At 42.8% G+C, this 25,220-nt stretch overlaps 1 protein-coding gene across 4 annotated transcripts in view; it reads right to left on the bottom strand.

Annotated features, from left to right (window-relative positions):
- The window catches only part of Tnr (tenascin R), a 410,298-nt gene that overhangs the window by 186,323 nt on the left and 198,755 nt on the right, over positions 1-25,220 (bottom strand). For 3 of the 4 annotated variants that reach the window (XM_021160989.2, XM_029479724.1, XM_029479714.1), the window contains exon 2: positions 14,366-14,466. The gene's annotated coding sequence lies outside the window, so the exon portion shown is untranslated. Of the gene's footprint in view, positions 1-14,163; positions 14,467-25,220 lie in introns of all 4 variants that reach the window. The other variant, XM_029479707.1, reaches the window with a different exon arrangement.

Here is a 25,220-nt window from a genome sequence, read left to right as displayed (position 1 = left end):
ACACACACACACACACAAATACTTGTCTCCCAGGATACTGAACTGTCTGATTCTGAAGATCTGGGATGGAGTTTGTGCTTATACTATAAGCAAGTTTCTATGTATCTTTAACATTTGGTGGTAGAAAGTCCACACTGGAAACACTGCTGTTAAATAACCCCACCCCACCCCCAATATGTGTAGACGCATAGAGATTATTGAGAGGGAGAGAGATGGCCCCCAAAATACCCACACTGTAACTCTTAGAGTCTGCAAATATACTATTTTTTTATGGAAAGGAGGAATTGAGGTAGCTAGTTAGCTGTCAATATATTAGCGTGTTCCTGAACTAGATATGTAGTGTTCATGTGTCACATGAGCCCTCTAATGTAGATGTAGCTATAAGAGGTTACAGCAAGGCAATGGAAAGAGGACTCCATCAGTCAATGCTGGCTTTGTATAGGAAGGAAGGGCACAAGCCAAGAAATGTGGGCAACTACAGAAGCTGAGGGAAGCCCTGAAACAGGTCTACACTAGAGCCTCCAGAAGGAATGTAGCCCCTCTGACACCTTGCCTTAGTCTAAGTTCTGATCTACAAACCACAAGACAATGAATGTATATTGTCTGCAGCCCCCAGATCTGTGGCCATGTGTTAAGATATCAAGATGAGTTAATACAAACACACACTTTCTCAATGGCAGCATTGTCTCTAAACCTGAACTACTTCAACCAGATGAAAGGATTTATGGACAAGAGTGTATTTGGTCAAGATGTACAGTATTCCTTGGTGATAAATCCTAAAGTTTTAGATGCCCAAACTACCAGACTGAGGGAACAGGACCGACTGATGCCCGAGCAGGCTTGATTTTTTAAGTGAGCATGACAAGCGAGCACATTGTTAAAAATTCAAACCTGATTAACTCTCTGATGAAGCACAGCATGACAAATGCCAGGTGACCAGAGTGCTGTGAAAGGTGAATGCAGTATACAGAGCTGGGCAGAAGCCTGGGCTCCAGAAAAGCAGCCCAGGGTCACCACAGCGTCAGTGCTAACAGTGGTTTCCCTATGCAGGGAAGAACCCTACCCATGCTGGCTGTGGGATCATTTATATTCATGAAAGAGCATAAGGGTAAAGATGTTTCCCTAGCTGTCTGGAGATGTACCTGTTCTGGGCTAAGTCTCCCTTAACTGAATTTTTGGTTATAAAAGACTATCTACTGAGATATATACTGAGTATATATACGGACATGTGGCTCCTAGAATTCATATAAATCATGCTGTTGAGTTCTCTCATTTATTCAGTCATGGTTTTGTATACTCCATCCCTGGTTCTTTCATTCATCATGCATTTATTATGCATGTACCACATGCTTAGCACCAACGACGTATGGGTAAATGCTAGGCTGTCTCATTCTCAAGGAGCTGTCAGGATATTTAGAGAGAAAGACTTATGTTCCAAGGGTTACAGTGCCAAGTGCTCAGATCAATACTGGAGTTTTGCTCCCGGGTGCTCAGGAATCATGGAGGAAAGTCCTAATTCAATCCAAGAATAGTGTAGAGAAGGAGTCAGAGAAGGGGAGGCAATGTTTGAGATAACCTTTACAGATGAGAATTCGGTTCAAACAGGCGTTCCTGCAGGGGATAGAGCATAGTTTTGTGAGAGAAGGCAGCTACTCAGGATTGGGCGAGCCAAAGTGTGTACTCCACTAAGTGACTATTATGAGATCAGGCTGGAAAATTAAGAAGAAGCCCGATCCCCAATTGTTGTGTGTGACTTGTTAGAACAGCAAGGATATTGGATATGAAGGAAATTGGAGAGAGCTAAGAAAGTAGTGCAGTCATATGCGGGGTTCAGAAAGCTTCCTTGGTGGCTATGAGCAGAGTATTCCAGGGGCAGGGGTGCATACAGGTGGGCTAGACAAAAGGAAGAGAATTCCAGAGTCTGAATGGGGCTGCAGACCCAAACACTCTTTTAAAGGAAAGACTTACCATGGGGATAAGTCAACATTCCAAGGGGAAGTGAGCTTTTCAAGATTTCCTCGACTTACATTGCTCTTTAGGAAGTGACAGAAAAGGTGTAGAATGCTGAACATTGTTGGTGGTGGCCACAATATGCTCTTATGACTCTTAAAGAGTTTTATTCACCGAGACAGACCATACTATACTTAACATGCATTTTCTATTATTGCTGTGTATTGTGATTACAGGCCTGGCTCCACATTTTTATTCAGAGTCATTTATTCAGAAAATCTCTTCTTAGAATTTGAGTTCATTCTTCATTAATTCAGTGGCAGCTTTGCGTAGCCCAGTGATTGAATTACCTAATAGCACCTGCCTGAAATGATTAACATGAGCGGAAGCCATGGGGCTGTGTTTGATATAAATGATTTGTTTCCTGATGTTGTAATTTTATTAAAGGGGGACCCAGTGAACCACCCTGACAAACAGAGGCGAGGTCCTGGCTTCCAGCAGGTACCTGAGAGGTTAACGAGCAATTAGCGGCTAACAAATGACAACACGGCTCAGGGGAAAGGTTCTGATTCTTAAGCAATAGGTCAACATCACTGAGAAAATAATACATTTTAAGAACTGTGTGGCCCACATCCCATAAAAGGGGGTGATAGGCAAAGAGGGGGAGGGACCCTCCATGTGACCTCATTCTCTTGAGAGATTCCCAAGTAGATCAGGTAGAACTGAACTGCCTAATCTTCACCGGAGGAGTAGGATGCATTTCTGGCTTTCTCTAAGGCAAAAAGGAGCATCAACAGGACCTGAAATTTTCTCCTTAAGTAACTCCGACACTGTACTTGAACTTCCTGGTACGCTGCTGATTCGGGGAAGAGTGGAGGATAGAAGGATGAGGAAGGATTGGGACATGGGCTGTTGAAAATATTTTATTGTTTCATTCAGGAATGGAAAGCATAGTTTTATTTTTAATACATTGTTAAGCAATTATTCCCTCCTTTAAATAACTTTGATTGAGACATGTGTATAACCTCTGTGCCAACTAAGGGCAGAAATGATCTGTACTTCTTGAAACATAAATTGAATATTGCTATAGTTTTGGCACTTTTTAATCTCTGAGTATCTGGAAGAGCAAACCAGTATATCTGAAGGCTGGTAAGGAGAGACTTTCAAATATAACCTGAAGGTGCCAACCCCTCCCCTCCATAATTCATATCCATCCCCATAATTAGAGGTAATTTGAATCTCTATTTGGACATTTTCCTTCCTACGCCCCTGACACAGATTTTCGTTCTTGTACTGCTTCATTCTTCCATTCTGGAAAAAGTAGGATTCCCGTGCTAACATTTACCATTTGGCATTCTTAAAATCATTTGCTGCTGGAAGATTGCTTAAGCCAGTTGTGTGATTCCTCACTGGGCAGAGGACCTTGTATGCAGGCTGAGAAGGAGGGGCAGGCAGTCAAGGATAATCAAATCCTACTGTTAGGGGAGAGCCACTCGAGTATACTGTCACGAAATATGGTTTCCTCCCCATTTTTCTAACCATATACAGAATATAGGTTGACCCTTTGTAGAAAAATAGTAACATTTCATAGCAAGTTTTAAAAATACAGAATCAGACCCCATCTCCTCCACCCCTGCAACCTTAGGAGTCTTAGGAGTCTGAATATTTGTAGTATCTTTCTCATTGGTTTTGATGCTGTTGGTTCCAGAGGCAGAAAGCATCTGGATTCCTTCCATATCTCCTGGGGCAGGTGATGAACCTCTTTAACTGTCTCTGATTCTTTAGTAAGCCTGTATCTTGGTCATGCCTTCCAGATACCTGGGATGCTCTGGGGTCATTTATGCAGAGCTGGTTGACCTTTGGTCACTCCCCCAGGCTTCTTTCCACAGCAGTACAGGCAGTAGTGGCAGTTCCCTAGTTCCTTCCCAGAGCTTAAAACAGAAGAACAGCACAAGCTGGCACAGGTGCTCTTCCTCATCAGATAACTTAGGGTCGAGCACTAAGCCCTGGAGAAATGAGCAGCTGCTGCCCTCTATAAAAGGAGTGTTAGTGCTGTGCATGTGTACGGGCACTTGTATGTGTGCCTGTGAGTGGATAGATGATAGATTCACAGACAGATACATGATAGATAAATGATTAATAAATGATAGGTAGAAATACATATATGGAAAGAGAGAAGACAGTCAGTTGCTTTGTTCATTCACTTTTCCAGAAAACTTACACAATTTCAAGACTTGTTTACACATCTGCTCACAGAAGTACTATATAGGAGCCAGTGTGTTATCATTCCTATGTTAATGCAAACTTTAGATTGTAAACTCAAATTGATGTTTCAGCCAGGTCTTTATATCCTGGACTGGGCTTTGTGCGTGTTACATGGCTGGTATAAGCAAGAGAAACTGTGTGAAGCTAGGCCCTAGTAAACTCTCTCAGATACCTCACCTCACACATGAGACCTACCTGAGGGTCTACGTGCATTCACCCTCAAGCCCCATTCCCTGTTGGTTTCTCCCACTCTCGTTGCAAATGCCATCACAAGCTCTTGATGTTAGTGTAGCCATCCGTGTTTCCATTAAGATCATTATCTTTGTCCAGGGTCCATTAGAACTCCTGGTCTAATGAGGATTTGGGGTGCAGCTGGTCATTATTTCCCTAGTCACCCACAGCTTCAGCTGTGGTGATGGATGCTCTGCATACTGTTCTCACCTGCATCACACATCCCTCTTATTTCCATTAAGATGATCATCGCTCCCCCACCTCCCTAGTCATCATTACAACTCCATTACCTTTTAGCGCCATCTACATTAGAACTCCATTACCTTTCACACAGCTGCCATTACCTCTCTTATCGCCCCCTCTACATTTCAGTTGCCCTCGCCATCTCCTTTACAGCCACCAGCTTTTCAATTACAGGTCCATTATCTTTATTATCACCTCAGTTACAATCATAATTGCTCCCATAACAATTTTAACATCTTTATCCACCCCCTCTCCAATGTAAGACCCTGGCCACCTTTGATAAAGCTCCAGGCATTCCCATTATACACTAGACATGTACCCCAACATCTCCATTAGTGTTAGAAGTCCTTTCCTTTCCTTCATCAAATGACCCATGATAATGTTAACTGCAGAAGATCGGCCACTTTCCACAGTAATTCCACCATCTCCTCCGTTACTCTTATTTACAGCTCTCTCCTCCACTCTTAGATCTCCTTCCACACCAAACAGCAATGATGCTCATCTTCAAGACAACGCATCCGAAAAGGCAGGCCTCTTTTGCAGTGGCCTGACTCAAGGAGACCTAACTGCCAATGTCTTCTCTCGTTTTTCAAAATCACGTAGGTAGAGGGCTAAGGGATGAATGCATTCCCCAGGGAGGAGTCAGTTCTTTCCTTCCACTATACAGACTGGAGGGATTGAACTCAGACTATTAGACTCGGCAACAAATACCTTTACCTATGAACTGCCTTGATGGACCTTCAGTGTCTTCCTCACAAAGCAGTCAGGGTCATCCTTTTTCTGGTGTTCTGGCATGGCGTGCCGTTGTTTGCTCATTTAGTTGTGAGCTGCTGGTGGACTGGCTCTCGTTTCCTTCCAGGAGCACTTAGCAAGTGGCCCGAGTTAGGATTCAGTGAGCACAGCTTACTGATTGAGCACATATATCACTACTCTACCTGTATCCTCACACTCACCATCAATTTCTGTTGCATTGATCACATGAAACTCTCATCGATACCCTCTATCATTCTGTTACCTCCTAAGGATGAATACATCTGCTCTTCCCTCCTCAGGTCATTATCTCGATATTTATCATTCTTCAGTTACAGTGGCTCCATTATAGCCAGAGCTAATCCTTGATTAAGGGGCTAGGGTACTCTGATACAATGTCCTGCTTCCCTTCCAGAGCAAATTTCCACTCCCACGAGGAGCCAGGGTCTCTTTTCCACCAGCTATGTCATGACCACTCTCTTAACAGAAATTCTTATTGCACTAGTGATATGTACTCACGAAGCTGACTGTGACAAGACTCAAATGACAAAGACCATCCCACTCACCCTGTTGATGCCTGACTATATGATTATTCAGGGCAGTGCTTATATGAAAGAGCTCTGAACTGACACCTCCTGGGTCTGATTCTGTGATCTGCTACTCCCTGGTGTAGGAAGATTATTTATTAATACTTTTCTAGACCTTGGTTTTCTAAGCTGTAAAATGGAAATCATAACAGTGCCCTATACTATCAGTTACTGGGAGGTACAATGAGTGAATAAATATGAAGTATAAAATATAAAGTAACCCAAACAGCACTTAGACTAGGGACAATATTCACAAACTGTAACTTCTAGGGGCCCTAAATTCCCCCTGAACTGAAATGATTCTTAAAGTTCTAGACAGAACATTCAGTGTGCCTGAATTCTGGTAGCAGATTATCAGAGTTCTCATCATTACAGTTCTTAAATCATTTTCTGACTTTAGGGCTCTCTGCTGACTCAGCAGGAAACTGTAGCCGTTCCTTGGCCCGTGGCCACAGTTATGGGAGAGATCGCTGGGAGCTTTCCTCCCCAGGTCTGATGAACACTTTCTGCGGTATTTCTGTGGCTGGGTCTGACTTTTCTGTGAGCCTGCCCACTGTCTGGCAAAGGCTCACAAATATCCCTGATCTGCACTCCTCCTCCTTCCGGCTGCTGGCTGGAGCGAGGCTAAGCTTTCTTGGGTGGCCCTTGAACATGGTCAACAGTAATGTTAGAATCGATCTTAGCTGCTCAAACGGATTTGCTGCCCCCACCTCTCCTCGACCTCACCCTCTACTCCCCCACCCCCAACTAACGATAGTTTCTACCTGGTAGCTATCCAGACCATCCCCCAAATCTATCCACGTACCGTACCATGCTTACCCTTAGCTCTGCCTTTTCTGGAGGAATACCATGCCCTACATCCATTTCACCCTCTTCCATCATCATTTCTCCATCTCTTCTGTGTATAAACTTCTTCCAGTGGCTCTTAGACAATAACAAAATATCTATTAAAATCATTAATATTCCAGTGTGGATAAACAAGTATCTTGGGGTATAATTGCTTTGAAAGAAGAACCTGGCAGGCTCCACCTTCACAAAGATGTATGGCAGAGTTTCAGGAAATATTGTGGAACTGGTATTACTTGTTTTCTAAAAATCTGGGTGGGGCTGATGGTGGCATGATGGTTAATTTTCTGGGCAGGGATGTTTCACAACATCAATTACAATACACTTCAGGAGGCCATAGAATTATCTTGAAATCTGTCTGGTGTGTTGTCCTTAACATACTCACCTCTCCGTTTGTTGCAAAGGACTCCAGATCCTTCAACTGAAAACACTTGTTGAGGATCTTCTGCAGGGTCTTTATATCTAATCTCTAGAGCAGTCAGGTGTCAGTGCCAGTCTGGTGATGGTAATAAGTCAAACACAGAAGGACAAGGACCACATTGCACTTATGTGTAGAGGCTGAAAGGTTGATATCACTGAAAGGCATAGAATAATGCTTTCTGGCATCCATGAATGGTGTGTGGGAGGCAGATTTCGAGAGGATGCTGACAAGTACGGAGTACAGCTAGATGAGAAGGATAATTCCTAATGGTCTGGAGCATAGTAGAGTGACCATGGTTCACAAACATTAATTAAATGTCTCAAAACTGCTATAAGAGAGATTTTGAAAACTCCCAAGACAAAGAAATGATAAATGACTGAAGTGATAGGTACACCAATTACCCTGATCACTACATGGTCTCTATGTGAGGTGAAATGTTACTCTGCATTTTATAAATATGTGCAATTACGATGTGTCAGAAATGATCTTTTTTATTTCAGTCTTTAAGGTGTGAGGTTACCAGGGCAAGCAGCATCCTTCTTAAGCAGACTGAGGAAAGGCTGCCTCACTACGTCATCACAGAGACAGAGCAGGCCAGTTCTGGGCTAATGTCACAGAGGTGACTCCGATCACAAAGGCATCGCCTCCCTTCAGCATTGGCCTTTGGCCCAGGGTTGGCACAGGCACTCATGGAGACAAAAGCAGTTATGTCAGTTACTCTGAAATCATCACCCCATCACTATAGCCCACCTTTTCTCTCTCTGTTCCCTTTCCCTGCTTCCTCTTTAGTCTCCCCAAACCCACTCCTCCAAAGCCCCATGTGCTAGCCTCACATGCCCTTCCTGGGTGTATCTCCCCTATGCATCCAAGGCTCAGCTTGATGGCACAACTTCTGTTCTGAAGTTGCCTTTGGTCATCAGCTCCAAGCATCTTCTGATAGTTGTCCTGTTTGGGACAGTACTGGATATTCTGCCATGCACTGTGATGTTCTGAATGTCTTAGGGGCTTATAATTGCTCTCTTGACCAAACCCTAAGCTCTCCACAAAACAGGAAGTGTGATTTGTACTCTAGTTTGTGGCCCAAAGTACAAAAATTTATATTCCATTCAAAATTACTCCAAAGACTTGCTGTGTCTTTAACCCCTCTCTCCCAACTCCCCACATTGATCTTGCCTTTCACTTTATCTAATTCATTCCACCATGTTCTTCTTCTCTTCTCTGCTGCCCACATGCCACAGGTCAGTCATACTCAGCCACTCAGTACACATGCTAGATGGGAGAGTTCTGATCCCTGATTCCTGGAGGAAGCTATAGCTTGCATTGACAATGTGGGTGCTACACAAAGCTGTCTTTGGTTTGGCATATATATATATATATATATATAGAGAGAGAGAGAGAGAGAGAGAGACAGAGAGAGAGAGAGAGAGAGAGAAGAGAGAGCACATGGTAGCAGAGGATTGACAGAAGATTGACAGAGTTTACACATAAAGGAACTCAATCATAAACCTGTAAGTACCAGTTAACTCCTTGCAACCTATTTTTGAAATTACAGCACAGATATTTTCATCTGGGGCAAAGCATGGATAATTTAAACTTGCTTTGATGACATACATGCCAACGGATGAGTCTACATGAGCTTTTCCAACATAGACACCACTCCTGCTTTTGACCAATTCTCATCTGTATGTTGCAAGGCAATTTCAGTAAGCACTTAGCTTAATCAATTTGTATCTGCACATCGACCTTCGGGACTGTGTTCGTGGCTCCTGGCATCCAGTGCACACTGTGATTCTGTCTGTTCTGGCGATGTTGTTCTCAATGTTTGTACATGGCTGTATGTTTAGCCAATGTGATCATGTGTTCCCTCCCTTCAGCCGCTTCCCTTTCCCAGAGAGATGCAAACTGTGTGGCTTACAGAACATATTTTTAAAAATTATTTCCCTGAAACCTGGAGAGCTGTGAAGTTAGGCATTCTGGGATAATAAAAGTAGTGGGGAAAATAAAAATTTTTTATCAGCTTGTTTACACAATTATGTAAATGATGAGCACTTATACATGGCTGATTCCTCAATTATTCATGGTTTGAAGGCTCTTGAAAATTCAATTCAACTAAATAACCTTTCTTTCAGTGCTCACGGTGAGCAAGGTACTGTAATTTGCAAAGGAGGAGAGAACGATACAATTTGATCAGGAACATTACAGAAATGAACAATAAGTGCAGTACACATCGAGTAAGCTCGATAAGAACAGCACAACACATGCTCTGGGGTTTTAGGACAGAAGAGACATCATCTGTCCTGGTGTAGTTGTGGAGGATGGAGGAGGCAAGTCTGGAGCTCTCATCTATGTACAAAGCTGTGTTGGGTTCAGGTCCCAACCATCCTGTCTGACCTGTTAGATCAGCTTCCTATTTCATGTCCCCTCACATTGCTGCTCCACAGTGATCTTTCTAAAAAGGCAATTTGATTGTGCTATGCCTTAGCTCTAAATTCTCTCTTTCCCCTACTCTCGACAAGGAGTTAGAGTTTCTAATGTGTCACATAATATGTGCACCCTCAGTATGCCTTACTTCCCTGGTGGGCACAGTGCCCACTAAACTTCACATTACCTGGGCCCCAGTGACCTCATTTCCTTTTTCCATGCCGTTCATTCCACACAGACAGATCCACTCTCTCTTTTGTTTTTTTTTTCCCCTCATGTGTCCCCTCCTGTCCAACTTGCTTGGCTCCTATCCAGAAGGCACAGGTGGTGATTCTCAGCGCACCTCTCCATTGTATTCAGCACCACCTCTCCATTTATCCCAGTACTGGGTCATTTGGGGCAGAGGCTAGGCATCCTTGATATCCTGATAAGTCTACCCTGCATGGGATCCAAATGCACACTGGTCATGGCACATGCTACTTACTAAATGAATTTCTGCCAAGTCACAATGCCTTCACTGCGTGGGTGAGTAGGCCACCTGTTTTTGTCCACACAGTTAAAGACGGAGTAATGTGATATGTAATGTAGAACCTTCTTCCACAGAGCTTAGATAAAGAGGAGGCAACAGAGGTTCAGTGGAGCAAGAGAAAGCTGCTTCTATTTGTTTAAATGGAAACAAGTCTTCTCTAAACAGAGGGAGAAAGGCTTACAGAGAATAAAATATAAATAAGAAAAGAGACATTGGATCAGACTTTGGGGGAGAAGAATAAAGCAGGGACTTGGGGAGGGGGAGTGAGCCTTGGCAAGGGTTGGAGGAGAGGATGGAGTGAAACAAGTCTTTGTATACAGCCCAAGGTTTGGCAGGGGAAGAGGGCTGGCCAGCAAACTCATGTACCTAACAGCACTGAGTTTTCACAGCCATAGATGTTGAAAGAAAACCACAAATACAACACTAGCAACACACTGTAATGAGAAGTGACCTTCCAGGCAATGTGCTCGCCATGAAAGTGCATCACAATTGGATGGGTGATTAACTTCTCAGGGGTACAGGGCTGAACTCAGGGGCTGAGGCCCCTGACATTTCTTTTGTAGTCCTCCACATCAAACAGTCTTTGAGCCCATACTGACTGGAGTTTGAGATAGAATCAAACATGATCCAGGGGGCTGACCTCTACTGAGCTGTTGCAATCCCCACAGCTAAAGCAAGCTATGCCTACTCAGCTGAGATATCTGGTTCTGGCCATGGTTTAAAGCACTAGAAACCACCCAATAATCTGGGAGTGAAAGCTGGGCTAAACTGGGAACTTGTGGGGCCACAGTGGAAGGACAGGTTTGTCCACCCTACTACCCAGGCCTCAGTTTCCTCTTCTTTGCTGTCTCCTGAGGCTCCTTGGTTCTGCTCAGGGAAACACCTCAACAGGAGACTCCTTACCCCAGTGCAAGGGTGAACTCAGTTTACTTTGCTTTGAAAAGATGAAAGCTGTGCTGTAGACTGCACTTGTGCATTTCCAAGGAAGCTTAGACCATCCACATCCAACAGGAGAAAGCTTGAGTTAGGAGTTTCACTATGTTCTGGGGATGCAAAATCTGGTGTGAGAATAGACAAAAGGGAAGACATGCCCACCTGTTTGGTTGGTTTGTAATATGTTTACCTCAATTCCAGGGGTTCCTTTTATGTTCACTTTTGACTTTCTTTGCTTTTTCCATTTTGTTTTTACCTCTCCCACCCCACCCCCAAAATTACAGAAGAGTATTAAATTGGAATGTTCTATCTATTTATTTGATCAACACATCTGTTTTTCCTAAAAAGGAATCAACCCATGATTTACATATTCAGGCAACAGAAATGCATGTGTCTTATCATTTTCTGTTGTATCCACCCAAACTCTGCTATTACTGACGTTAACGTTGAGCTAAATGAAGTAGTAGTTGCTCAACAAAGGTTGTTTCCTGAACTTAAAGTTCCTAGAAAGTATGGGGAGGGCACTGAGAGGATTTCCTGTAGACTCTCGAAATGAAAATATACAACTCTTTGGGCTCCTCATCACCAACCTAACTTTCCTTGAAAATATAGGATCAACAAGACCATTAACATAGAATACTAGCCCCTTAGAGATGAAAGGGCCCCAAAAGATGCAAACGAACCCACTTGTAGGCTTCAGGGCATCAAGGGAGAAGGCAGAATGCTTCAGAACCTGTCTGTAGTCCAGAGCAGCCATGAAGCTGGGAGCTCAGTGCCCCAAATATCACATTTGTCTCAATTTGGCAAGAAGCTGAAAGCCTATCTGGGGCCATTTAAGTTCTAATGTTATTAAGGGCTCATCTAATCAGCTCTTAAAATAAGCTGCTCACAAATGCATGGGGACCGAGGGTAAGAGAGAAGCAAGTTGATCCAGGCAGTTGGACCCAGCCTGGTGAGCTTACCTTGGTCTAAATTGCTAAAGAGCCACGGGGTCACCTGGCTTCCTCTCTGGTAACTTCTGCAAGTCTATGCCAAGCAGCATTTGCAAAAGAGATTTATAAGTGTGTGGGAGAGAGAGTTAATCTACATAAGCCATGTTCTCTGGAGAGGCCCACCGTGCACATGTGACAAGGCTTGGCAGGGAAAGATGAGCTGGTTTCTATGCCTGGGGGTGGCTTTCAGATATAACTGCCAGAAAATGGTGATTCTGAGAATTACCTCTGAATCAATTTCTGGAGAGTTCTAAGATGTTCTACCCTCAGGGGACCCAGCAGAACTACCATCCCTGTCCTGGGCCCCTGTTATCTGCCTTTCGGAATCTTCTCCATTCCATCTTGATTTGGCTTTCCTTAGGAACAGGAGCTTCAACCAGCCCTAGACTGAGATGGATCATAACCCTGGTGTGGATATTGTGCTCGTGAAATCTGGCTTTATCCTCTGGGTCCTCTTTAAATAACAGGCTTATTTATATCAAGTCTAGATGCTTCAGCCTCTGCATCATTTTGAAGGCTACAACTGAGAGGCCAGGGGACTAGACACTGGAATGATGATGCCATTTCCAAATGTGATGGTGACACTTGTCTTTTCCTGATGCTCATCTTAGGCAATGTACTTCTTTTACCACTTAGGGTCTCATTCATGAACCTGGGGCCTCTCTCGAATCCTTTTAATTCCTTGAGCAAAAGCCTCAGATAGCAGGGCTGGATGGAGATATGAGGAATTCTTATCATATTAAGGGTTTCCTCATATCTAAAGCAATATTTTTAAGTCATTTATTCAACATCTATGTATAGAAGAGACTCTAGATCTTCTGCTGGCATTGAACCCTTAGAGGTTGGTTCACAAATCAACTGCTTTTATTTGAGGAAGTCTTTTGGATGTGAGTTTTAGTCTTTCCCCAGTGCAAATGGTTTGACACTATTTTTTCATATATACAACTGTTTTCTCAGAGTAGAGTTCAGGTAAGTAAATCTATCTAAATACAGGACACTTTTGTGACAGGTAGCTCCCACTACTGCCTAGCTGGTCCAACCTGTTCCGGCTCTACGTGGTTGCAGGCATATCTATCTCACTCAGCTGGTAGCCTTGAACCATCAGATTCACCAACCCACCCTGAAATATGAATGGCTGGCACCCTGCTTAAATATGATAAAGTTTCTTGAGGCTTAGAATGTTCAAAGAACTAAGAAAGAAAATGGCCAAGGGATACTTTATGGTTAAGTGTCCTCAACTGAGGCAGGATGCTGCTGAGGACATTATGGGTGGATTCCAGTGTGGAGCTTCAGAGGAGACAGGTATTGTGTCTGTAGAGTGCTGGGAGGGACATCGAACACATGGCAAGTACACAATGGGGCACAGGAAGAAAATGAGTTTTTCCTCAATAAACTTTCAGAACTGTGTAAATAAATACGAGAGAAGGTTGGTGGATATAATATAATCATTGCTTTTCACAATAACAAAATAGGCAAGAAATGAAAAACAAAACAGACACACCTGTTTGAAAACTTCTCCATTTGGTGAATAAGGTTTGATTGCCCATGCAAGATTGAGGGAGCAAAATATTCATTGTGCCTGTCAACTCAGAATCCTCAGAGCCTTTCCTGTGGACCATTTTTTAGAGGTTATTATTTCAAACCCAAATTTTTTCAGACATATATATGTGGTAGGAAAAAGGAATTAGGAAAGCTTTTAAATTAAAAGAAATAAAACGACAGGTTTTCTTCCAGCCATATAAATAGTTATGGATAGAGATAAAGAGATGGATATTTTTTCATAATACTTTATTAGGGGTTTTGGAACGCTGGAATTTTTAGAGTCAGGCTGGTGAATAATTTAGCATTGATTCATGCAGGCCTGGTACAGGCACCCTGGGCTGGGAATCAAGTCTAGCTTTTTAGAGGGACTGAGCTCTCTAAGACATTTTTATTACCAACTACATCATGAAATGCATTTCAGAACAATTTTATGAGTAGCCAAAATCTTAGTACCTGGTTTCTTGAGTGATTTCAGGGACCATGTGAAGCCCAGAGGAGCTGACGCTGTTGGCCAACTCATTTCATGGAGAGTATCCCCAAGGCTGTTGTTTCAGTGACAAAAGGTCTCGGGTCCCGGGGAATACGCAATTCCTACTGAAAGCCTTAAACTGGCCATTGGCATGATGGATAGGAAAAGGTCCACAGCACACAGTACCTCGTGATGTCGTCCTCTCTGATGGTTTCTCTTGACCACGTGCTCTGTGACTCTAACTCCAGATGAGATCCGACCTCTGAGCAATGAGTTGATGCAGACACCTGCAACAGGAATGAACATGTAGCTTTAAGAGGAGAACCTCAGTTTCCCTATTCTTTCCTTTTAAGTGAATTTAGAGGCAGACCACGTAGCTCTCTACAAGAAAGGAAATTACTGCTTATTAAGTGATTGGTTTCTCTCCAGAGTTTCATTTATATATTTTATTAATTCTTTTTCTTATGTTTCTCAACCTTTTGAAAAAAATGACAAATATATGAGGCAAAACTGTGGAATCATTATAAATCCAGAAATATATTTTATATCACAAGTTCAGCAACTTTAAAAGTGGTGGTGCAAATTCTTGATCTGATAGCAACAAATGTTTGCCACTTCCTCTAAGAAGCCTCCCATCCAACACCTTCCACAAACTGGAGTTCCCTTTATCCCCTTAATGCCTTCAGCACGTTGATCACTCCTTCATGATGAAAGTTTATCAGTCTCTTTGTCTGTTCAACTTATCATTGCAGATCCCCAAGGACCTTCTGGACTGTCCTCAAGGTCAGAATCTTTGTCCTCCTCCTACTTTATTGGATCCTGTCCAAGCATAATACTAACACAAGAAAGCTCAATAAATAATGAACACACGGATGCAGAAGACTCCTGTCTGGCTAGACACACCGTCACCCTAAAGCATGGCTATCTACTGCAAGTGGAAGCGTCCGTATAAGGGTATTGTCACCCTTTTTAATCAGGGGCACTGTGCAGAGCTTGGACGGGGCTCCCCCTACACAGTTTCTAAGGATCCGTCAATGGAGTTGGTGGCTTGATAATTATGCCTTCAAGGACTTCCCGCTCACAAATGCGACTAAGCCTTCTCCAAAAGGGACACTAAGCCTTAGGGATCTCATTTATAGATGCCTAAAGAGGATGCATTTGCAAAAATTGGTTGCAATCTAAAGAAGGAAGCAGCAAGTGTTCTGCTAAGACCTAGGCATCTTATTTAAATTGTCCTTGGATGAATACTCCTTCCCAGGAGGCCTTCCTGGAACCCCGGGGGTAGGAAGTGTAAAGATAGTCTGGTCTTAGAAGGGTCAGCCTGGAGAGTGGGGCTACAGGCACTGTGGGGCTACATCATTAGAAGCGGGTTTGTTGGTAGTGGGGACAGAGGTTACAGATTGTATACATGGTGGGTATTTTCCTCTTTCCAATTAGAATCTACCTGCTCACCAAAAGGAAGTACTGCAGGTGATTTGAGAGTAAATCTGGATCTATACAGAATTTTCCCTTTACTCATGGAACAGATAGCTCTAATACTAAGCAATCTCTCTTTCCATGGAATTAAAATCCCCTCTCCTATTTTGCCCACCCATTGCCCTCTAGGTGTGTGGTCACTTCACTCTGAGAGAGCTGGTCTAATCTCTTTTGAACCAACCATGTTAATGTTACTGAATGTGTTGGTGAAATCCTCTTTCTGTTCAGTTCACTTAACTCCAAATACCTGTAACGTGCCTGTTATTACTCGCCTCTCTAACAAAATATAGGAACAGTCATATTTCACTCAACTACATGTTTATCATGTTTCAAAAATTTCCACTTGATATTCTTAAATTATGAAGTGATGAGCATGTATAAGGGAATCATTATAAAGACACACATGGGAAATCTTGTCATTTCTCACCATGTGGCTCTTTAATAGAGTGGACTCTATTCTCCCACTCTGTTTTCAGTTTGAGCTGGGACAGAGGACACAGAAATGACTGGGTCCTCTGGTGCTTCCTTACTTTGGGAAGAAGCCCAGACCGTTGGATCAGTTCTTTGCATGTGAGCTGCCACCATTGAGTAGGTGGGCACAACTTTGGGCAAAAAAAGTTCCTATGGCTGAAGGGGATTCTTGGGCCACCTTTTCCAGTATCTGTTGGGGGCAGTGCCCAGCTGAGGTGTCTCCTAGTACCAGCAATGTATACCTTCCCTCCTTATTGTTCATTTAAATCTAATTACACAGATACCACATGTATACAGGGTGGTTTTGTTAGTAGCCATTCTAAAATCCTGTTCAGCTTGCTTTGACTAAGCATACAACCACCATGACCCCCCCCCCCAACAACTATTTTATTTGTGTATCCATATACAGCCTGTAACAGAATATACATTAAGTAATTTTCAGGGCAGTCTCCTTCCTTCCCTATGACTTGGCTCTCTTACTTCCTCTTCCCTGAGCAATGTATCTTCAATCTCCACATCTGCTGCACATCCTTCTAGACTTTCATTCAGAGTATACTACATAAGGCCTATAAGAATGTGGGTGCATGAGACGATTTCCTTTTGTGGTCACTGGTGAAGCCCGTTAAGACATGTGAAACATGTGAAACCAGACGTAGATTCTGTTGTCAAGGAGTTCTTCCCTGTGGCACCAGGCAGTTACAGCACTGTAAGGCAATTTCCTTTTGGAGCCATGCACCAAATACAGGGCGAGTTCATCTAGAAGGTTAGAACCAATGCATTGGGCACTGTGAGTCTAGCATGGTGCTCTTCTCTGTTTAACCAGTTTTTAAAGCATGGTTTAAGCGGCGGACCGAGGAAGGGTCATATTGAATTTGAGCTAGATTGTGCCAGTTTTCCTGCAGTCATAACCACATTTGCTCTGTCAGAATGTAGCTCACCATCAAGCCAACATACCAGCCCTGTGGTTTAACACATATTAGCTCATGAATCGGTCCAATTAATTTGATTAACCAGTTGTACAGCTCTGTGTTATCACAAGGGCCTTATCTTAGGGAAATTTTTCATATAGCTGGAGAGAAGAAGGATTGTTGTGACGGGAAGTGAAGAGGGCACATCATAACAGAGGCACATTGACCTGTGGTAAGTCCCAGAGGCTTAGCTGAAGTACATATCACATCTGGGTTCATGCTGTCAAATGCTCTCAACCTTTCCAGTTCTAGGGAGTCCAGAGGTGAGGGGGAACCAGAGGCATATTCAAAGGTCAATGGGAAGGGCGCCTGACTGGGCAACTTCAGTGGCAACATACCAGTATGTATGTTTTTTTGTTTGTTTGGGTTTGGTGTTTTGTTTTGTTTGCATCTGTTCTCTCCCGTTGTTCACCTATACACTTTCTGATGCCCAGCATTTTCTAAGGTCAACTTGTAACAGTTCACCTTTGAGGAAAAAAATATCTAAGAAATATTTCCAGAAAAGGTTTCGTACATATCCCTTCCTCATCAAATGCTGACCTTCTTGTACTAAAAATGAGTTCAGCTACCCAAGGGGCTTGGCTCAGTCTTTGTAACATGCGCTCCCTTTTCTTGACTGACCAGGCAGGATCTAAGCGTCTGCACAGTGCAGGGAGCACTGCCCAAGAGACCACATTGACCTCAATCATAGACTGTCTCAAAGCTTGGCGTGTGTCTCCCCTGTGGCTTAGGTGAAACATGGGCAGAAGAAAGGCACCTGCCAGGCCAGGCACAGCAATCAAACACTGCCCAGGTTTCCGATTTCATAGCAAGAGTTCATGTTGGTATTCCGTATAATCTTTGAACTTGACTGGCATGGATTTATGTACTGCTAACTGTTGTTGACAGTCTAGTAATGGCCATTGATTCTAAGGATGCCGACCAGCTCTAGACAAAAATCAACCAGTATCTGAAAGCATAATCAATTCTTTTTCTCTCTCTCAATTTTCCCAGCAGGTTGTTGCTGAACAATGGACCAGATTGTGAATGATCAATAAATTGTGCTTAGTCATCAACACAATAAAACAGGAACCTCAGGCAGTTACTGGTGATCCGACTCTCTGTCTCCCAAAGTTTCTTACCTGGAGGGATCTTGAATGCCTACTACTTTAGACACCTACTTTGAGACATGGATATGTGAATATTTCTTAGGAGGAATTGTTTGACCAACTGGTATTGGCAAAACTGTGATTCAGTGTGCAGGATGTAGAAGTTTATGAATTCTCCATTTTTTACCCACTTACATGCAAAAATTAGCCAATGCCTGTGATTAAAGCAACCAGCATTTGTTGTCTAATAGTTCCTGTGGGACCATTGAGACTTCAAATAATGGCTTATAGGTCTGCCTCAGAGTTCTCATAATATTTTGGTGAGTCCAAAGTCATCTGAAGATCCACTAGATATAGTCTATTTCCAGAATAGGTATTGTTGTAACATTAGTAGTCTTTGATTCCCAGTTTCTCCCCATGGGTTAGTTGACTTTCTTCACAACAAGATGATGGCTTACTCCAGAGTTAGCAGTCTAAGGGAGAAGTTGGGAGTCACACGCCTTTTGTAACTGTTCTTGCCATCATTTCTGCCAATTCTAATATACATGGTAGGTTGATTTAATGTGGAAAAAGCCAGAATAAAGATATAAATACAAGACTGCACCAGCTAGTGGATATCTGAATGCCAGTCACTACAGATGGCTTTTGCTTTGTCTATAATCATGAAAGTATAGAATAAGCTAATTTTTTTTGTTTGTTTCTTGATTGGCCCTAGAGCAAGAAACAGAAAGCATGGAAACCAGCTTAAATCTTATCCCTGCCAGACGCACACTTAGAAAAAAAGGAAGGAGCCGGGCATGGTGGCACACACCTTTAATCCCAGCACTCGGGAGGCAGAGGCAGGCAGATTTCTGAGTTCGAGGCCAGCCTGGACTACAAAGTGAGTTCCAGGACAGCCAGAGCTATACAGAGAAACCCTGTCTCAATAAACAAACAAACAAACAAACAAACAAACAAACAAATAAAGGGAAGGTACATAGGGCCTGTGCGATGGTTAATCTTGATGGTTAATTTATGGATTTTTAAAATCACCATGCAATTGTGCTTCTGGGGTTGTCTGTGAAGGGGGTTCCAAACAGTTTAACTGAATAGGGAAGACCCACCCTGGACGTGGATGGCACCATCCCATGGTTTAAGGTCTTGGACTGGAATAAAAGAAGAAATCAACCAAGTACCAGAATTCCTCTTTCTCTGCTTCCTGACTATAGCTTTAATGTCACTAGCACTTCACAGCCCCGACCACACATCTACTCAGCCATGAGGGGCTGTGTTCCCAAACTGTGAGACAAAATAGACCGTTTCTTCCTTGAGTTGCATTTGACAGGCATTTTGCTACAGGAAAGGAAAAAGGGGATTAATGTAGCCTTTACTTACTCTCTTAATCTGTGAAACGGGCATAGCAATAGTCCCTTGTAGGACTTCAGTCAAGATTTACCATGTCTGTAAAAGACTTAGCCAGTATAGAGCAGAAGACAGAGTCTCAAACCTTGTCAATTCTGGTCCCTTCTTGTGTGCCTTTCCTCTCTGCTTATGTGATTATAGTTGGATGATGCAGTTAAAGTAACCTCATCCATATTGGGGCACCCTCTCCTCCCACCCTTCACCAGACTGGTTAAGCCAAGGAAGGACTCAATCTGACAAAGATTTTCTGTGGCTTAATAAAGTGAGAAAGTATGAAAGGCACTCCAGTTCTTTCATATCTTAATTAGCAATTAATTAAGTAGAGCTACTGTTATCTGGAACATCTGATAGGCAGGCTTAGTAATTATCATTTATTATTAGTACTAATGGAAAATATGGTGGAGGGTTCAGATTTTTCCAGAAACTAATGTTTAAATGAATGCCTTTGGTAGAAAATAAAGTGAACAGGTTGCCTGTTCCACATCGTTTTATAAAAAATATTTCGAAATGTGGTGTTTTGTGCTTAGCAGCTTAACTGGCCAGTCATCTCTAGCTGTGACCTTTATCTAGGCTTAGAGGGAGGGAGATATGCTACTTCAGAGTAGGAAAGCACACAGTTAGATTTTGATGAATCTGCTGACAGTGTTTCATTAACACATCCTTGGAGAGGGCATTCCTTTAAGAGCTGAGCTCCAAAAAGCAGAGAGGTGCTTTGCTATAGTGATGTCTGAGGTTCTTGGTGGTCCCATCTGGGAGGAGTATGAAGCCCTCAGGTGAGATATACCCTTATGCTGCCCTAGCAGGATGGCAGTTGAGGAAGGCTGGGGTTCTGACCTACTCTGTGTTCTGAGCATATACAGTGGGGTCTTTACAGATGTTAACAGTGACTAATTAAGCCAAAGGAAGTTTCTGGTTTTGCAAGTTGACCTGGGAATCACGGAACATATGCAAAACTACCTTCCTGCCTCAGAGGAAAGCTGGCTGAGGCTTGTCACAGAAAAATCACATTGGATGGAATAAAATACTGTCCTTAGCCACACATGACTGCGTTGGTATAAATTGCCTTGTTATCATTACTCTAAGTGGGTTGTTTGGATGAGTCTTCCATGTGCTACAGGCATCCGGAACCTGATCTGAATATCTGGCAGGTTTGAAGTGGAGTCCGTTGTTTTCTTTCCTTCATCAAGTGGGCAGCTTCCATTATTCACAATTCACAGTTCAGACTTGAGGGAATTTATCAGATCTAACGAGAGACTTGAGATCAATAAGATGATGTAGCGTGTACTAGTAGGGCTGGAATTCAGTGAGCCATCTGAGCGCCCATGGCAACAGTCCTGAGCTGTCAAGGGCAGAACCACTTCTCCTTTGGGACTTTCAGTGACTCTGACCATGGCCGGTGGAGCTGGATCAGTATCTCTTGTGACCTGACATCCTCCTGTGTATGGCTGCCAGAAAGTAGTACTCAGTGGAGCAGACCCAGTGTATAGAAAAGTGGGCCAGCAATGAGCCCATGAGCCTCACTAAGCCATTGTTTGCTGTAGCTCTTAGGTGATGTTTTAATGCTTTCCTTTGTTTCCCCCTTAAGCTACATTTCTTAAGCTTTCTATGTTTATTTTTTTTTTTTTGCTTTAGTAAAGATGAAATAAATATTGCTTAAAATATTTAGAAATCATGCTTATGACCCGTTTTTTATCAAGCCAGACAGCAATAGGTCTTAGCTCAGATTCTATGAGCTTAGCTGAGAAAAAGCAACAACTTTATTTTTTACCAATTTCTGGGGGAAATTTAGCTGTATCTCTAATTTTGAATTAGGCAACAAGTCACTGTGTTATTAACAATAGCTATAATATTGTCACCCATAGAAACTGAAGATTTTTTCATATCTCATTACAGTTGTAGATATGTTGAAATATTGTTTAAGCTTATTACTACTTCAAAATTATAGCAGTTATTAGGCTTGCCAGTAGATCTTGTTATTTACTATGTTAATAAAGAAATACATATATTACTATACTACAAATTTGGTTTTTCAGCAGTTTGAGAACTATATTTCAATAAAAATGCAATTTCCTCTGCAATCTTATATATATTTGTGTGTGTGTGTGTGTGTGTGTGTGTGTGCATGTGTGTGTGTGTGTTCTTTCTTACTCTTTCTGGAAGGGGATGATGCACAGATTCAGCAGGTGCTAACTGAGTTCACAGTGTGAAAAAGGTTAAGAGCTTCCAGCTGAGGAGGAAAGAGAGGGAACTGGCTTTGTTGACGCTGCCATGATCGGGGCTGTGGCTTTCTGTGCATTGTCCTGATGAATTCCCATGGAGAGACTCTAAGGAAGCTACCCTTATTAGCCACTGTTATACTGAATGTGTCTCCCAAAAGCTCTGATGCTAGAAACCTGGTCCCCAAAATCATCTTAGTAATATTGGGCTTTGGGGGAAGTAACCAGGGTCAGATGAGATCACATGGGATTCTCATGACAATACTGATGGCTTCATACGAAGAGGAAGAAAGACTTAATTGCACNCCCCCCCCCCCTTTTTTTTTTCATGATATCTTCAACCTTGTTATGAAGGGCAATCAGGTGCCAGCACCATGGTGGAATACCCTCCCTCTAGACCATGAGCTAAATAAATTACCCAGACTCTGGCATGTTATTATAGCAATAGAAAACTAGTTACGATAGCCCCATTTTTTTCCTAATAAAAAATTGAGAAACAAAGAATTAAAGTTTCTCAAGGTTATTTAGCTGTAAAGGTGCAGAGCTGGGCTAAGAGCTCCGGCAGGAAGAAGTCCAGATGACTCCTTTGTCCTTCCTGCAGATGAGTCAATATTTAATGTACTAATTCATGTATTTCTAAGTGGCCATTGCTATCTACCGTTGCCTGGAAATCTGATGGGGTGTGCTTGAGCTTGGCAGCTGCAGTATGAATACTTCAAGGGCAGGGTCCAAGGGAGGATTTTTCTTTCTTTCTAAGCTTATCACTCCAAAGATCCAAAATAGTGGAATTAAATAAGTATGTTCCAAGCTTTAAAGTGAGTAGCAAACACCATTGAATTGTGATCTCTCAAAGCACCTCTGTCCTTTAACTCACATTGACAATCCCAGTCATCCTGTGTGTTGACTGTACATATAAAGGGTACCCCCTCCTATGCAGAATTCCCCATTTCCCTTTTCATGCTCCTCTCTGTTTACAGCTTCTCTGCATCTGAAGGGTACAGAATGTTCCAGGGGCTGAAACCTGACAGAGACAAATCTTTCATTACCAGAAGCTTCCAGTGCACAGTTGTTAACGCGATCACCAAATCTGGATGACTATACTGGAAGAGCACCCCTTGGAGAAGATTTAACTGGAGCCTAATTGCATTTGCTAGTCATCAATCACCATGGTAATTTCCTGTCTGAAGACATGTGCTTCTCTGTGAGCAAGTCCATCAAAGGAAGCCCAGAGGGGAATGGGAGCCCAGGACTTTCCCCAATATGGGTCCTGTCTTGCCATATGTAGACCCAAGGGGTGAGTCTGGTTTTCCTTTAGGCTCTAGGAGTACACCTGGTGTACCCATTGTTGGCTGCCAAATATGTGACCTCAGGTGGGAGACAAAGTACGTTGTTTCTGATGGTGGCTATCTGGCCCTGCTCAAAGATAGCATCTTTTTTTTTCTCGAGGGACCCAACTAAAGGAGAAACTGGATGGTGGGTCCAGGAATCCTGTCTTCTCAGAACAAGTCCAACTTTTAATTTTCTGGATACTTTCATCTCTCTTGGATCTGCAATTAAGGGGGGATTCAACTGCTAGAATGATAAACAATAAACATTCCAAGCATTTGATGAAGAACTCTCCATAGGAATCTATAGGATGATGAGCCAAAACCCTTGTTGCTCCTTCATTAATCAACATGAGGTGTGGAGGGAAAAAAGAACTTGAAGAAAGCACAAATGACAGTGACTTCCTCTCCCTCATCAGGATCTACCAAGAATCAGACAATTGCCTGTTTCCACAGCCCAGGAGCTAGAAATGAACAGGTGGAGTAGCCCAGTCAGGCAGGAAAGGAATTCAACCAAGGATACTCCCTGGAGACACTATTGACCTTTGAAGTAGGATAATTCTCTCTTATGTGAGACTCATGAAGGTCAAAGTTTGGGGAGGTTGCATAGTTAAGAAATTTGAGCCAAGAGACTGGACAGATGGCTCAGTGGTTAAAAAGATCTTGCTAAACTTGCTAACCTAAGTTTAGTTTCCATAGAGCAGATCAAGCCTGCCTGTAACTCTAGTTCCAGGGAAGCCAACAACTTATTCTGGCCTCCACAGGCTCCAGGCACATGCAGGCACACAGGCAAATTATTCAAAAACATAAAAAAAAAAAATCTAAGAAATCTGAGCTAAGGCAAATTTGGGGAAGGAAATAAGGAGTTTGATAAGCACACACATCCCAGGATGGTGAATTCAAGACTGGAACAATGAAAAGAGAGCCTACTGGATTAAGACCAGCTCTGAGGCGTCTGCTCAGATACCGTTCTTATTGGAAAGTGTAAGATGAGACAAAGGATTAGAACAGAGTGAATAGCCAACTATGGCATGATTCACAAAGCTCTGTCCTTCAGACTACAAATGCTTAAGTAGAGTCTCAGTCTTGACAAGACCTGTGTCCAGGTCAGAAAAATCTGTGTATGCGAGGAGGTTGAAGATGTTCTTCTGTAACCTCCTAACGTGGAAGTGAAGTAGTTTGATTTAGTATGAGGGGAATGGATGGTGGGTTAGCAGGAGGAGGATACCAGAAATGAGACTTTATTTGCTTGAGTCAGCCTCTGGTTCAATCAATCAATCAATCAATCAATCAATCAATCAATCAATGTGATTCCTTGGGTTCTGGTATGATCCAAGGTATAAACTGGTCCTGATAGAGTGTGTACTACCACCATTTCAGGTGCACTTTATGTTGATCTTCCCTGGCCTCCATCCACCCTTTGCATCATTCTCCTTGCCAAACATTTGACAACAGAACATCCCCCAAATATGTCCACTCTGAGAGGTTAAGACCACCTCTGGTTAGTCCAGCTCCTCCTGTGTCCCACAGCGTGGTAAGTAATTTCCCAGATGCTGTTTTATGTGCAGAAACATGAAAAGAAGGCGTGGGAACCTCACCAAGCCTGAGGTTTCAGGTATGGGGCAGTTGCTCAGCAGTGGGTTTTCAGGACAAGATGTCTTTTTGTACTTGGAAGAGTTTCATACTCTGGCAGTGATGCTTAAATTGATGTTTCAGGTTTAGACCCTTGAAGACATTGAGAGATTTTGAATCCTCATCTTTTTTAGTGAGGGCCTGATGTTGAGAACTGCAGAAAGTTGAGAAAGACCTGGGATACGTTTACTTGGCATTCACATTGCAAGCCTTGACTACCACTTTACACCAAGAAATGGAAGGTGAAAACGAAGCAAACCAAAAACACACAAGCAAACAACAAAAATACCTCTGCATTTATCACTTAATACCTGCAAGAACTAAATGGCTGGAAAGACAGAGATGAATGACAAGACACTCCTGCTCTAGGCGGAGAATGTCACAGGGCATTGAAGAAGACACGGTCCTGTGAACATAGAGATATTTCCACCTGGCTTCTGCATCAAGGATTTAACAGAGATGAA

This window comes from Mus caroli, chromosome 1 (assembly GCF_900094665.2).
Source record: "Mus caroli chromosome 1, CAROLI_EIJ_v1.1, whole genome shotgun sequence".
Classification (NCBI taxonomy): domain Eukaryota; kingdom Metazoa; phylum Chordata; class Mammalia; order Rodentia; family Muridae; genus Mus; species Mus caroli.
The sequence above is the reverse complement of the archived record's forward strand: the minus strand, read 5'-3'. Positions and strand labels throughout refer to the sequence as shown.